This window comes from Corylus avellana, chromosome ca10 (assembly GCF_901000735.1).
Source record: "Corylus avellana chromosome ca10, CavTom2PMs-1.0".
Taxonomy (NCBI): domain Eukaryota; kingdom Viridiplantae; phylum Streptophyta; class Magnoliopsida; order Fagales; family Betulaceae; genus Corylus; species Corylus avellana.
In genome coordinates this window covers 12,696,234-12,702,801 of record NC_081550.1, presented here as the reverse complement: position 1 = coordinate 12,702,801, position 6,568 = coordinate 12,696,234, and positions in this window count along the sequence as shown.

Below are 6,568 nucleotides of genomic sequence, written 5' to 3'. Positions count from 1 at the left end.
CGTACGTTCCTCAAAACACATCTGGGCGAACGTTCGGGCTCGAGGCCGAATGTTCGACTAGAAAGTTTCAAGTAGAACTCCATTTGGTCCAACGATCTTCTAAGCAGTTCTAAACTGGTTCTAAGGCTACAAAAAGGATCTTTAACACATTCTAACCCAAAGCACATCACCATGCAACAAGAAATATGTCTAATGGAAAAGAAACGCTTAAAACAAGGTTAAAACCTAAACCTCTAGATTCTAACAACTAACCTACTATAAGACATAAAACTAGCAGAACAACCTAAGAGATGGTTACCTCCACTCAGTGAGAATCCTTAAGAAGTTCCTCCTCCTTCTTCAAGAACACCCAAAGAATGCCTCAAAATCTCACAACAACACTTAACCAGAGTTTCTCTAAAGCTCAGAGGGCAAAATAGATTGGTGAAGGGCGTGGGAGGGGGTTTATATGGGGGGAGAAAAGTTGTGAGCTCTGTAGGAGCAGTCACTGTAGCAAGCATTTCGTACTATTGTGCCGAACGTTCGCGTATTGTTTACCCAATGGTTTTAGGGTTGCAGGCGCACGCTCGGGCATTGTCCAGTGGTCAACAAAAAGTCAACAAATGTTCAAGCTGGTTCCCACACAAACACTAGTGTACAATTGTAGGCAAACACACTCTGGTGGTCCCCACTACCGAATGTTCGGTCAGTAAGCCAAAAATTCCTAGAATACCCCTCCAGCTAATCCTAGTGACCCAAAAGTCTAATTAATCCTCTAACCAAGCTGTCTTAGCCTAATAATTATTTGGGTCACTATAGTCATGCTGTTCAGCGAACAGTCAATGGTCCCGGGATGAACGTTTGGTGTACTATTATTGCACAATGATTCTTGGGTTGTAGGTCGAACATTTGATTATTACTCAGTAGGTCAAAAATTGGTCAATGAACGTTCGGTGGTCCCCTTTCGAACGTTCGGTGTACTATTACCCAATGGTTCTAGGTTTGTAGAGCGAATGTTTGATGGCCCACTTGCGAACGTTTGGTCAGAACTCAAAAATCCAAAATCTCACTTCCAACAAACCCTAATGAGCTGAGAAATCTGCTAATCCTCTCACTAAACTAAACATAACCTAGTAATTACCCGAGGCACTACACTACGGGAGCATTATAAGGAGTTTGGTATGCCCTGGCTAGGATTCATGTATTGGTGGTATAGATACTTTACTGTGGGCCGCTAAGGATTTTGACTATGACTCCATGACTTTATTATGTGTTTGATTTACCCCTAACTATTAGACCTAGTTTGTATGATTTGATATTTGGTCTATAAACGTGACTGTGGATGAATAATATTTTAAATTATGTTATGTTATGATGTTTTAAGTTATATTGGGGATTGATAGTGCCCTAGTCATCATTATTTTTTTTTATTAAGATTTAGTTTCCACTACATAATTGCCTGATGTTTGAGGAGTTGTGGTAATCAATTGGATCATTTAGAGTAACTCCAACAGATTAGCTAAATTGGTAGTATTTGCTAAATTTAGCTAATATTGATCTCTTTTCACATTCTACAGATTAACTAAAATGCATTTACTGCTATAATGAATACCAATTTCTTGCTACTAACTCTAGCACGCTAGATGAATTAAATAATAATTCTCAATGTTACCTCTCTTTCTCTCTCCCTCTCTCTTTGCCATTTCAACACGCAAGCGGCAAGCCATCGATAGTGGGCATTCTACAAAAATGAGCTTTTACTGATTGAACTAAACACACTGATGTGTACCTTAGCCATAGCCATAGCCATAGCCATAGCCATAGCATGTATGCGTCTTGTCTTTTGAGTTTTGCCATCTTCTATGTGTAATACTCTGATAGTTAATGTGGATTAAGTTGCTCTAGTTGGTGTGTTTGGGTATTGGAATCACTACAAGTATGTTGGGGTTTAGTTTTAGGCAATTTAAGATTTTATGTGAGGGCCAAACATTCGAATGGGACATTGAATGCTTGAGGCCAAACATTCTAGTTGGACATAGAATGATTGAATGGGATGTCGAACTTTCGACATAGGTTCCTGAACGTTCAATAAGTGTCTATAATTTTTTAAAAAACCCTAGCCACCTAATCCGTATTGATCGAACATGAGAGATCTAAAAATTTGTCCTTACGTCCAGACCATTTATTTTGGATGTCCTATGCACCTCAGAACTCTAGAGAGAGAGAGACAAAGTTTGGAGAGAGAAGGAGATGGTCTATGTAACGACCCAGGGAAAAGCGCTAGCCACATCTACGCTATCACCCCAAAAGGACTAGTCAATTTGAAGTTTCTCTATAATTCATTATAAAGTCCAATTTCACTTAGTAACTAGGCAATGTGGGACTTAGCACCCATGACTATCTTTATAAACTACCCACTCTATGTAGGCTTCTTCTCATCTTCCCAATATGAGACCGGGGTGTTACAAACTCCCCCTCTTAAATTCCTGACGTCCTCGTCAGGGCCACGTCATGCAGTGCTCCAATACCACATGACCTGACGTTACTAGGTGGCTCTGATACCACTTGTAACGACCCAGGGAAAAGCGCTAGCCACATCTGCGCTATTACTCCAAAAGGACTAGTCAATTTGGAGCTTCCATATAATTCATTATAAAGCCCAGTTTCACCTAGTAACTAGGCAATATGGGACTTAGCACCCATGACTATCTCTATAAACCATCCACTCTATGTGGGCTTCTTCTCGTCTTCCTAATATGGGATCGGGGTGTTACAAACTCTCCCTCTTAAACTCCTGACGTCCTCGTCAGGTCCACGTCATGCAGTGCTCTAGTACCACATGACTTGGCGTTACTAGGTGGCTCTGATACCACTTGTAACGACCCATGGAAAAGCGCTAGCCACATCTGTGCTATTACTCCAAAAGGACTAGTCAATTTGGAGTTTCCCTATAATTCATTATAAAGCCTAGTTTCACCTAGTAACTAGGCAATGTGGGTCTTAGCACCCATGACTATCTTCATAAACTACCCAATCTATGTAGGCTTCTTCTCATCTTCCCAATATGGTTCCGGAGTGTTACAGACCCCAAGATACAAAACATACAAGCAATACAATGATAAAGATTAAAACTTGCAAAGCGGAAAACAATGATCACAACCATAACACAAAATGTTGGTTATGAAGCAGGAAAACTTTTGAACAAATCAAAAGTAAAAACTACTCCGAGGTAGCAAAACCCAAGAATTCACTATACGAATAACCATATTACAAACAATAGAAAATACTCATAACTCTTGCAAGTTTTAGACTCTATAAGACACAAGTTCCTTGCTTGCCTCCTAGCTGACCATCTTCATGGAGTGCATCTCCTATACGACCCACCGATATACTTCTTTGCCAATGAAGAGTGTAAAGATGTAGATGGTTAAACAATCAACACATCTAGAGAGGGATATCATGAAGCTTTTTCACGTCCTCTCTTGGAACCAACGGTTGAGTAGCTATTTAAGACCTCCAAAGCAATTTCCAAAGTCTATAGTGAACAGTAACAGGTGAGAGAATATAAATACTGGAGGATATTTCAGTCTTCACGTCTTAACGGAATTCAAGTCACGCTAAGACGGGAAGAGCAAAATATCATAGATTTGATACTCTGAAAGCTTTGCGTCTTAATAGGAAAAGAATTGCTTCAAGACGTAAGGAGTAAATCCTCAGCATTTCTGTCATAATGGTCAACCAATGGGACATCAAATGGGGAAGGCAAAAACATTTCGTCACTTTCGCGTCTTAACGTGCCATCCAACGGGGTAGGTAGTAGCTTCTTGTTACATCTCCATTCTGATATGTCATCCAATGGGGCAAGCAGTAACTTCCCTTTACATTGCCGTTTCGACGCACCATCTAATGGGGAAGGCAGTAGCTTCCCGTTACTTTTTCGTTGTAATGCCCCATCCAATTGGGAAGGTAGAGAACACTTCTAGCACATCCCATTACTTGCTTGTTTTGACACCCATCTAATGAGATTCTCCATTAGCACTAAAACACTTGCAATCTTACACCAACGTTTTAAAGGGAATACAAATCAACTGCTAACAAGCAATTTTGCATTGAATAAGGCTAAACTAAAACCCAACAATTCTCTTCAAGAGGTAACATCCCAGCCTTTATCTTGTTGGTTTAACTTTATTAGCTTGTATAGTTTTTGTTAGTGTTATCTCCATAGCCTTTTTAGCTCTATATTGTAGATCTAGGTTAAGGGTTTGAGTTTACGTTAAGCTTTAATGCATGTTTAGAGGTAGTTAGTATTTCCTTAATGATGGACATACTTCTCTTTTCATGAGAGATTTTCAGCAGGTTAGGTTTGTGGGTGATAACTTAGGGAGGCCTTATGATGTGTTAAACCAAGAAAAGTTTGGATCTTTGTTGAAAATGGAGGTTTTGCGTTTATCATCGAACGTTTGGTAACGTTACCGAATGATCGACACAATGACCGAATAAATAGATCTAACAAATGTCATAGTTGTATTTTTTTAAGAGTAATGCTAGAAACTAGATTTTATCTCAACATACCGATGTGGCAATTCTAATTAACCTTTTGATCAGTTTCTTTTTTAATAAAGTTTATTTTAGACTATCACTTTAGAATCGTAAAATAAAAATACAATATATAGTATTGAGAAATGCTATTTGGTATTTTATTGTCCTTCTCTCATCTTTCTATGTTGAAGTGACATTGTCAATCCATTCTTAATAATGTCGCCTCAACTGAAAAGGATTAAAGAAAGACAATAAAATACCAAAAGCATTTCCCTATAGCATTAGCTGCGTTACCCTCATTATAATATTGTTGCATTGCTGCAGGAATCATAACAAATTCAATTAGAAAGAGAGTTTAATTAACCCTCACAACTTACAAAGAGCCACGAAGTGAATTATAAAAAATATAGTGATGACATTGGCAAGACTCATAATTCATAAGCAGCTTGGTCTACTCCGTCCAATATTGGTACACGGAAAATGACATGAGCCTCGTACAAAACTATTTATATATACACTCAGCATCCAAATTTAACAATATTTTATAATTTAGTTGTCGAATACTTGTTAGTATGTTTTTTTTTTTTTTTTATAGATTTTATCCACAAGACATATTTATTAATTACTATACATGGTATATATAATTGCCTTTTTACTTTATTTATTTATTTCCTGACGCCTTTTATTTCTTGGTTAAAGCCTTTTAACTTCTTTAAGAATTAAGGGATCAGTAAGATTCACATGAATCCAATCAATACCTACCGTACAAACACGGTCGTAAAATTCTAAATTTTACGATTACTTTTTCTTTTCTTTATCTCCAGCAAGAAATTTTACTCGTAGTGGATAAGAGAAGAAGATACATAATTTATTTATGCTTTTGGATAATGTTGGGAATAATTCCACTCTATTAGGTCACTGTATATATCATGTGCCTCAAGATCAATACTAATCCATCAAAAGAATAATATGCAATAACTCTCGGCATTTCTAGGACAAGTTGAAGTAGAAAACTTAATCCTAGCCAATGAATAGGCTCCTATACTAGGTATAAACCCTATACTGAATAATTTGACTTTTAGCATACACTTGAATCAAAAGAACTAACTTAGGTAGGGGTAAAAAGGTGGGCGGTTATTAACCGTCCGCTAACTGCACTAATTGTTAACTGCACTAACTGCACTAATTATTAACCGAACTAACTGCTAACCGCTTAGGCGATCACGGTTAGAGGTTTTAGGTTTTGAAAAAGCTGTTAACCTCTAACCGCTTTTATGTATATTATATAATATATATTACATTTATATATATAAAAATATATGAAAGGACGTCATTTTTGTGTTTAAATATATATAAAAATTTAGAAATGATGTCGTATGTAGTATGGTATTATCATATTACCATAAAAACGACGTTGTTTTGGTTTTTTTTTTTTTTTTTATTAAAATTTTTTTGGAGAAACTTCATTTTAAACCCTTGAACTTTCAATTTCAATCAATTTACCCTTCCATCAGACTTTAAATGTTAAAAGTGATAAAATTATGTTTATACCACTGACTTTTTAAAAAATTTCAAATTTACCCTTAATTTCATTTAAAAAAAAAAAATCGAAGGGTAATTTGGTATTTTTAAACATTTCTGTTAGAAGTTAACAACTAAAGCTAATGGTGGGGGTAAATTGATTGAAATTGAAGGTTCATAGATGTAAATTGAGAGTTTTTGAATTTTTGGGGATCTTCTCAAAACATGCGGTAGTTCAGGAATTTAAAGTGAAGTTTCCCCAAAAATATTTAAAAGGAAACATCACTAAGCCTCCTGAAGTTCCAGCCGATTTGACAAATATCCCATGAATTTTCAAAACTTTCACTTAGGCTCTCTGAACTTTGGTTTGCTCTCACTTTGGGCCCTTCTGTTAGTTTTCAACGTTAAAGTCAAATAGTTTGACTTTTTATGCTCATTTTACCCTCACCCCAAAACTAGACTGTTTTGTGCCCTAAAACTACAACACCTACCCAGCCCAAAACGACGTCGTTTTAAGAAAAGCAAAGCA